Source organism: Citrus sinensis, chromosome 8, assembly GCF_022201045.2.
Source record: "Citrus sinensis cultivar Valencia sweet orange chromosome 8, DVS_A1.0, whole genome shotgun sequence".
In the NCBI taxonomy this organism is placed as follows: Eukaryota; Viridiplantae; Streptophyta; class Magnoliopsida; order Sapindales; family Rutaceae; genus Citrus; species Citrus sinensis.
In genome coordinates this window covers 24,184,358-24,194,713 of record NC_068563.1, presented here as the reverse complement: position 1 = coordinate 24,194,713, position 10,356 = coordinate 24,184,358, and the positions used below count along the sequence as shown (strand labels likewise).

The window sequence follows — 10,356 nt, the reverse complement described above, 5'->3', positions numbered from 1 at the left end:
CCTGTTTGAAGATTTCAAGAATCTCACCTGTGGATTTTCCCTTTTTTCCTTTAGCTAACCTCTGAGGAAATGGAGCTTTGGGAACATATTCCCGTGGGTTGGTTTCTTCTTTTTCCTCCGGTGGTGAGTCCTCAACATTCACAGGTACGATTTGATTTTCTTTTGTCACTGGCATCTCCACCTTGTTGTCGACTTCTTTTCCTTTTCGCAAGGTCATTACTGCTTTGACCTCTCCATGCTGTTGTGGTGAACTGGTACTTGCTTCATGTACTCCTTTAGGATTAGGCACTGGTTGACTTGGAAACTTACCTTTCTCAACGGTCATTGCCAAGGTTTGAACTGAAGAAGCAAGTTGTCCCACCATCTTCTCGAGACTTGAAACAGATTGAGCTTGTGAGTTGAAGCCTGCTCTCAACTCATTTCGTAGTCCATCAATGGTGCGGTTCTGTTGCTCAATCGTGGAGTGAGTAAGATTCTTAAGATTCTGGAATGAATCCTCCCATGGTCTGGGCTGAGAGTAATTCTGGTTCTGATTGTATGGTCTAAATGGTGGCTGAGAGGCTTGAGGAGTTTGAGAAATTTGTTGCATTGGTGGAGCTGGAGCTGCTGGTCCATTCTGTTGGAATCCTTGAGACCATGAAAAATTGGGGTGATCTCTCCATCCAGGGTTATATGTGTTGGAGTATGGGTTGTAATTTGATGGCTTTCTCATTACACCTATGGCATTGGCTTGATCTGAGTATGAGTCATGGTCATGTGGTTCTGTTGATTTAGCAGTCGATAACGATGCTATTTGTCGAGCAAGACCTTCAACCATCTCCTTGACTTCTTTGATTCCCGAAGTTGATTCGCCAATTTGAACCTCATTTACTCCCTTAATTCTTCTAGTAGTCCTGAGTGATCGATTCCGTTGTTGGGAATTATCTGCTTGTCGCTGGAAGAATTCCCAAATCTCTGACGCACTTTTTGACATTAGCTCTCCTCCACTTGTTGCCATTAGCCATTCTTGCACATTTGGTAGTAATCCCTCCAAAAAGTATTGGCATTGATGCCATTTCTCGTACCCATGATGTGGACACTTCAAGAGTAGCCCATTGAATCGCTCCCATGTTTCGAAAAATTGCTCGTCCTCTCTCTGGGTAAACTCCGAGATTTCCCTGCGAATAGCGTTGGTTTTATGCACTGGGAAATATTTATTCAAAAATTTCGTTACCATTTGTTCCCATGATGAAAGTCTATTAGCAGGTAAAGTATTTAACCATGAACGAGCTCTATCTTTTAAAGAAAATGGGAATAGTCTAAGTTTAACATCATCATCTGAAAAATTCTCATATTTGAATGTTTGACAAATGGCATGAAAATCATTCAAATGATTATATGGATCCTCATTTTCTAGGCCATAAAATGTAGGGAGACAATTTAACACACTAGGTTTTAATTCAAAACTCCTAGCAGCTACATTTGGGTATCTTATGCATGACGTGCTCAAATTAGCTAAGGGACTAAAATAGTCCTTAAATGGCCTCTCCTGTGGTGCTTGTAAATCCATTTTATTTTTAACGTGTTTGTGTGTGCGAAGTGTTTTTTCTAATTCAAGGTCTATAGGTTCAAGATTAGGTAATAATGACCTACGACCATGCATGCAAAATAAATAAAATAAAAATAAAGATGCAAACAAAACAAAAAATAAAGATGGGAACAAAACAAATAAAAATAAAGAAGAGTGAGAAATTACGATACTAACCTTATTGCGCTATTACAACCTTTCTATAAAAATACACAAAAATAAATACGTGAAATAAATTAACTAAAAATTAAATTAATAAAATAAACAAAAAAATTACAAAGAAAAATAAATTGAAAATTAAATTACAGAATTTTAAAGAAGAGAAAAAGGAAAGAAATACTAACCTTTAAATGTAGATTCACTTTTTTTTTCTTTCTTTTTTTTAATTAAAAAAAATTACAAGAAAATAATTAAAAGAAATTATTCACAAAAATTAATTCTATGAATTAAAATTACTTACCTCCCCGGCAACGGCGCCAAAAACTTGTTGTGGAAATTTTAATGTACTCGCAAGCGCACGAATCTATTGTAGTATAGATCAATGGTGACGAGTGTCGATCCCACGAGGAGGTGGATTTTAATTATGTGTAGAATTAATTTTGTAAATGGGTGGTTGGATTTATGGTGGAAATGGTTTGGAATATGCTAAAACTTAAATTAAAATGGCGAGAATAAATTCTAAAATTGGAATTGCAATGACGAGAATAAATTGAAGATAATTCTATTGAAATGACGTACTTGGGTATCTAGATCCGTATCAACATGCATCATGGGCTAAATAATCCGTATTAATGCCAATTAAATCATGAGGGGGGAATCCACACCTCATGAACCACGCTCTAATCAATATGGTGCTAAGGGCTTATCGTGCCAAATAATAATAACCTTGTACTAGGGGGCCAGTGAAACCAAGGCAGTACTAGACAAGATTAGTATTATTTGTCGACGAAAAGTCAAAACATCCACAAAAACTAGAGGGGAAGAGAAAATAAATTTACCAAATTAAGCCCATGACACATGTTGAGACTTCACCTTCAACCCAAGCTTGAAAGAAAATTAGCCACTCATAATTGAACTAGGGGCAAAATGGGAATTTATTAAAATACGAAGAAAATACAAGATGGAGAGAGAATTACAGAAAACAGAGTCCAAAAATGGATTCAGAGATATCAAATTAGGGGGGGGAGGCCCCCTTTTTATAGATACATGGAGTAAATCATGGCCATCGGATTAAAAACAGTTTGGACGCTCAGGATTGCGCCACGTCATCAGTCAACAGTACGCGGTTTGACCACGCGGATGAACAGTAACACGGTTTGACCCGAGTGAACAGTGACACGGTTTGGTTGAAAATAATTCTGTGTGATGCATGTACCGTACGCGAGATTTTGGTCCACTGATATGCTGCCACGTCACCATCAACGGTACATAAGAATTTTAGTCCAACAGGATCGTGACACCTCATCAGTCAATGCCACATCATCGGTCAATACCACGTCATCGTCCGTCTATGTGAACAGTGCCGTGAACAGTAACGTATATAGTACCGTACACGTGAACAGTGTCGTACATGTGAACAATGCCATTTTTCATTTTATGCTCCTTCTAAGGTTTTCGACCGTCCTGAGTTCAAAAGTGATGTCCGTTTTGCCATCTGATCTCTCGTTTATTGTGAAATGACTACGATGCCCCTAAAATACATAAAATATTTAATTAAAATAAAACACACGGAATTAAATCAAAAGAAGGTTAAATTCATAAAAGTAAAGGTGTTAATAAAACTTGTAGTGTAAAATAACGATTTTCTCCTTTATAAATATACATTTTCTAACACTCAACACACCCCCCAACCAGCTTATTGCTAGTCCCTAGCAAATAAAGCGAAAACAAAATTCAAAACCAAAATGATTTTATTTTATTTTATTTAGAAACACTCGTGTTTATTCAATCAGATTATTGATAGCAATCAAATAAAAGTATAAGCATTATCTCCAGTCTAAAGCAACATCACACCCACATCAACCATCCATATGAATCAGCCTAGTAGACTTTGTTATAGCTACTTTCAAAAATGACATGTCAAACCCCAAAATCTCACTGGAAGTAGTGACACTCTCACAAAGAAATTAAACCCAATAAAAATAGTCACTCCAATGAATGGTAATTGAGAGAAAATAATAAAGAAGTGATATCACATGCTCTCACCAAGATGAAATAAATATGCCCTCAGCTTAGAAATAATACGATCTCAAGTCAAACAAAAATGCTAGTCAACCCAATTTATTTATCTTTATTTATTTATTTATTTATTGTTATGCACCACTACATCTTTTTAGCCCATATAACTAGCTTCTACTTCAGAATATAGTTCCCTAAAATCAAGAAGGACTTTTATTAGGACGTAACGTAGGCTAGGGACATGGTTAACAAAGAAGAAAAATAAGGAAAATAAAGTGTATGTTTGAGAAAAATGCTGAGGAATTTTTTTTTTTGGAAAGTGCAAGGTGGATTTCACCTATTATTGTTATTATTATTATTATTTCTTCTTTTTTTTTGAAACAAATACTTTTTTTTTTGCTTTTGCTTGGCACAACGTTACTGAAAATAATTATTTACATTTTTCTCAAACATAAATAGGTGATGGAACTTATAAGACATCGGGTAATACTCCAAATTGGAGTGGGTCAAGATGATAAGTTGACAAAAAAAATGTGTTTTTTTTTTAAAGGCTCAAAAGGGTTAACTATGGATATTTAATAAAAGGGATGGCTAGAAAGGCTCAAACGGATCAAAGATGGCATTTCCATCGTCTTTTAGGGCTCTAAATAATCATCCATATCTACTAGTTAGACGGGCCTCCCAATGTAGCAACACACTTTTTTTTTCTTTTTTTTTATTTTACCATTTTTTTAAGGGTTAACTCAAAAGAAATCTAGAGATCGTGTATAAAATAATAAACTGCTAAACTGTATAGAGAATGAGCAAAATGGTTACTCTCCAAGAAAATAATAGGCTCAACAACTCACTTGGCATTTATTTATGACATGTTCATTTCTTCAAGCAACTCATATTTGTCTCCAACATCAACATGTAAAGTAGCAAACATAGCGTAATATCACTTAAGACCAAAGATAATACAAATACTAAAATTTGAAATTAATCATGTCATCCAATGTTAAAACAAATAACACAATTTTTTTTAAACAACATTCTACCCCCCAACCTATTCTAAACATGAAAGGAAAATATGCATGCAGAAATGTGAAAATGATGTAGAAAAAGAAATATTTTTTTTTAACTAAGAAGATGCGTTTCTAGAGGCACTACACTCCATATTCAGCCATCTTCGACTCAAATATTTGAATATATTTATAAAGGAGAAATTAAAAAGAAGAAGAAAAATGAACATCAAAACTTAATAAAGAAAAAGAAAATGTCTAAAATTTTTTTTTTGAATTTTTTTTTTCAAACGATGAAGATATATTTCTAGAGTAACTACACTTCATATTCAGCCACCTTCAACATAAAAAGTTAGCAACAATTAGTTTCTACAACAAAAAATCAGTAAAAACTTAACCAAATTTTCACAATTGTCGACTATTCCCTCCCCCCAACCAGAACGAAACATTGTCCTCAATGTTTGAAAGGAAAGAAGTAGAGTTTAGAAGACATCACCTGGGTGGTGTAACACAGAAGAAAATATTTACAAGCGGAGAGTTAAATCTAATTTGTACTTCTTACTGCAGCTACTGTTATCGTCATTATTTGGACGCTCCAACACAAAGGTCCAGGGGTCTGGCTTCGGTCTATAAGCTTGTAACAGATCAAGTAGCTCATTAGCAGTGTGAGCACAAATAAAGAATTTTTTCGCATTAGAAGGAATGAAATAGTTTTTTATTGCATGGTTAAGAAATGCGATAAAGCCATCATAAAAGTTATTGACATTTAACAAACCGATGGGTTTCTGGTGGATGTGGAGATGGGCCCAAGATGCTAGTGTGATAAGTGCCTCTAGTGTTGCAAGATCTCCTAGAAGGAAAATAAAAGCATCAGCATGATTAAGCATTTCAGTTATTCTTTCTTGCATACCTGAGATGACTAACTCTTCTCCAGTTAATGAGTCAGACGAACTGCCCAATGGTTTTAAGACTCTTGGGATGATGCCTAACACTTGACTTCCTCTGATAAAAGCTGCTTCTGAGACCATTTTTGATAACCCTCGATTACCTCCTCCATACACCAAGTTTAATTTTCTCGCTGCTATGCTTCGACCAAGATCGATGGCTGCCTCAACGAACTCTTTATGTTTGCCATAGGTAAATCCAGAAAGCACATAAATGTTCTTGAATTGTCTATTGGGAGTAGCTGCCATTGTGATACTCTTCAAAAACAATTTGTGAGTGCTTGACAAAAAGGAAATCACATTTAAGAGTCTTGGTGACAGTGGGTCACAGTTGTGTATGAGGTAATGTGTCAGTGTCAAATAACGTGTAAAGCACGTGGCTCACGAGTCAAAAAAGAAACAGTAAAAAGGAAAAAGCAAACAATAATAAGGAAAAAGTAAATAGTAATAAAACTATTAAAGACAATAATGCACACAATAAAACAATAGTGAAATAAAATAACAGTAAAGTAAAAGGATATTTACAGGTAGTTGCGACTGTGGCTCACATCTTCCTCTGGTTTTTCGTCCAGAAACGGCTTGAACGCCCTCTATGGGTCGAGGATAGGCTTCCTATCCAGTTTTCTTATAAATCGACAAACAGGATCGTTTATAGTCAGATTCCCGAGACTATATCTTGCATGCTCTTTCTAGAATAATGGTCATAACTGGAGAATCGCTCCTTGCACATATCCACTGGGATGCGTTTCAAGAGACAAAAGGATATCATCCAATGACTCCTTATTCAAGTCATCCCTAATGAATTGAATCTTATCTTCCCTGTTATCAGATACCATTCCTAAAGAATATGAGTTTTTATTGCAACTCATTCTGGCACACTTATGACAAGCAACAGAAATTCTTTGAGCTCGTCGTTTTCTTGCATAATTTCCTTTACCACAGCCAGGCATGTATGCAATAAATTTTGGAGGTAACTCACCTGCCAATCGTACTTTCACCTCGATTAACCAACGGATGTCAGCAGGTATGTTATTCCTCATGAGCAATCGCATGCGTTCGGACCGAGCTTTATAGATCGTAAGGAGGGCATTCTGAGGAAGTGAAGGGAATCGCTTCTGAAGCTTCGCTAGAATGTCGTTTCTGTCCATACTTTCGCCTCAGAATATCAGTTATTATGGGAAACTGAAGTAACCGACTTGATTGTCACGGAGTACCGTTATCCGCCACTTCACCGGGGTAATAAACTAAAGCACACAAATAGAAAAAAAAATTAAAACACACAAAGAAAATTAAAATCATCCTCTTATTGAATTTACCTCAAGCTCCAATTGGATGTCGTAAACACTTCTCTCAATGTCTCTGAGTTGGCTTTTTAAACCCTCAACATAGGCTACTAACTCTAGTGGTTGTAGAGCCCAAATACGATGTGTTTTACAAAATTGAATCTGCCTTTTGAGATGAGTTTTGACACGTTGAAGTGGTTTAAGAATGTTTAGGAGGAACGGTCTAAGTAAGGTACTCATGATTAAAAATGATAAGAGAAAACTAAATAGTTAAACAAACACACTTATGCAAAAATAATTTCAATTAGCAAAAGAATAATAAAAAGAGAGAAAGAAAAATCAAATCAACGAAAAGAAAAGAATAAGGAAAAAAAAATCAATTCAAATTTGGTGGGTCACTCAAATTTATTTCGGTGTCTTCTCCATGTGGTTGATACTCTAGATATGACTTTAATCTTTGACCATTAACTTTAAACGTGACACCGTTCTTTGGGTCCTTAATTTCAATTGCCCCATGTGGAAAAATAGTATGAACAATAAATGGACCAGACCATCGAGAGCATAACTTACCTGGGAATTGGTGCAAGCGAGAATTGAATAAAAGCACTTTCTGACTTGGAGTGAACGATTTTCTTATAATTTGCTTGTCATGAAAGACTTTCATTCGCTGTTTGTAAATCTTGGCATTTTTGTATGCATCATTGCGAATTTCTTCAAGTTCTGAGCTGGCTTGCTGCATGTCAAAGTTGAATTTCTTGATGGCCTAATATGCACGATGCTCAAGTTCCACAGGTAGGTGGTAAGCTTTTCCATACACTAGCCTGTAGGGTGACATCCCAATCGGGGTCTTGAAAGTCGTTCTATATGCCCATAATGCATCATCAAGTCTTAATGACCAATCTTTCCTGTCTGGCCTCACCGTTTTTTCTAATATGTGCTTTATTTCTCGATTGGATATCTCAACTTGGCCACTGGTTTGCGGATGATACGGAGTCGCCACTTTGTGTGTTATTGAATACTTTGTCAAAAGAGCTTTGAATGCTTTGTTACAAAAGTGGGCACCACTATCACTGATTATCGCTCTAGGGAATCCAAAGCGTGAAACAATGTTGCTTTTCAAAAATCCTATCACCACCTTGTGATCATTGGTTCTGTATGGAATTGCTTCTACCCATTTTGATACGTAATCAACAATAACCAATATGTATTGATGGCCAAAAGATGGGGGAAAGGGTCCCATAAAGTCGATACCCCATACATCAAAAATCTCAACCACTAAAATTGGATTTAGTGGCATCATATTCCTTCGCGTAATGCTTCCCATCCGTTGACACCTATCACATGAAGAACAGAAAGTGTAAGCGTCTCGAAATATAGTTGGCCAATAGAAACCACATTGTAAAACTTTAGTCGCGGTTTTCTTAGCACTGAAATGGCCTCCACAAGCTTGTTCATGGCAGAATGAAAGAATATTCTGAATTTCATTTTCTAGGACACATCGTCCAACAATTTGATCCGCACAATACTTGAATAAATACGGGTCATCCCAAAAGAAATTCTTTATTTCTGCAAAGAATTTAGCCTTGTCTTGCTTGGTCCAATGCTCTGAAATGTAACAGGTGCATTACATAATCCAAATGGCATTCTCCTGTATGCAAATGTGCCAAAAGGGCAAGTGAAAGTGGTATTCTCTTGATCTTTTGGTGCTATGAGGATTTGATTGTATTCTGAGTAGCCATCTAGAAAGCAATAAAATTCATGGCCTGCTAATCTATCAAGCATTTGATTGATAAATGGTAAGGGAAAATGGTCTTTACGTGTGACAGAATTCAACTTTCTATAATTAATGCATACACATCATCCTGTAGTCACTCTAGTGGGTATCAATTCATTATCAGCATTGGTAACTACTGTGACTCCTGATTTTTTGGGGACAACTTGTACAGGGCTGACCCATGAACTATCAGAAATGAGGTAAATGATACCTGCATCTAATAGCTTAAGGACTTCTGTTCTAACAACTTCTTTCATATTAGGATTTAACCGATGTTGCATTTCCCTAGTAGATTTAGCATTTTCATCGAGGTGAATGTAATGCATGCAGTCTACTGGGTTTATACCTTTTATGTCCGCTATGGTCCATCCTAATGCCCCTTTATGCTCTTTTAAAACATCCAACAACTTACCTTTTTGTTCGTCGTTTAGGGATGATGAAATGATTACTGGTAGAGTGCTTTCTTCTCCCAAAAACGCATATTCCAATGTGTTGGGTAATGGTTTGAGCTCGAGTTTTAGTGGTGATTCTGATGATGGGATGAGTTTCTTTTCTGATGGTGCTAGTTGTTCAACTCTTGACTTCTATTTGTTAGTGTCCATGGATGGTACTGAGTCAAGCAAGGCGTTGACCTCATCGATCGATCTGTCAATATCAAAATCAAAACTAAAGTGAGTTAAACATATTTGTAAAGGATCATCACTAAAGTTTGAAACAAAAGTGTCATCAACTAATGCTTCTATTAAATCCACATCAACAATTCCATCATCTGCATTGTGAGGTTGTTTGGCAGTGTTGAAAATGTTCAGCTCTATAGTCATGTTGCCGAAGGACAACTGCATATTTCCAGTCCTGCATTGAATGTGAGCATCCGCAGTTGCCAAGAAAGATCGGCCTAGAATAATAGGGATGTGCTTCTTTGAATCCTGTATTGGTTGAGAATCAATTACAATGAAATCAACAGGAAAATAAAACTTATCTACCTGGATAAGCACGTCCTCCACAATACCACGAGGTATTTTCGTGGACCGATCTGTAAGCTGTAACACCACTGGAGTTGGGTGTAATTCTCTCAGTCCAAGTTTCACAAATGCTGAATAAGGCAATAAATTTACACTAGCTCCTAAATCCAACAAAGCATTCTCAATTGTGTGGTTCCCTATACTACATGAGATAGTGGGGGAGCCTGGGTCTTTGCACTTTAAAGGAATTTTATGTTGGAGTATAGAACTAACGTTTTCTGTTAAAAATGCATTCTTTTGAACATGCATATTTCTCTTTTTAGTACAAAGGTCTTTAAGAAACTTGGCATAAGATGAAACTTGTTTAATAGCATCAAGTAAAGGGATGTGAACACTTACCTGTTTGAAGATTTCAAGAATCTCACCTGTGGATTTTCCCTTCTTTCCTTTCGCTAACCTCTGAGGAAATGGAGCTTTCGGAACGTATTCTCATGGTTTGGTTTCTTCTCTCTCCTCCGGTGATGAGTCCTCAACACTCACAGGTACAATTTGATTTTCTTTCGTCACCGGCATCTCCACTTTGTTGTCGACTTCTTTTCCTTTTCGCAAGGTCATGACTGCTTTGACCTCTCCATGCTGCTGTGGTG

At 36.5% G+C, this 10,356-nt stretch overlaps 1 non-coding gene across 1 annotated transcript; it reads left to right on the top strand.

Annotated features, from left to right (window-relative positions):
• Window positions 1-1,061: 1,061 nt before the first annotated feature.
• On the top strand, window positions 1,062-1,165 carry LOC127899561 (small nucleolar RNA R71). Its single transcript, XR_008051439.1, has one exon. It is a non-coding gene; the product is annotated as a small nucleolar RNA R71 (small nucleolar RNA).
• The last annotated feature ends 9,191 nt before the right edge of the window (window positions 1,166-10,356 follow it).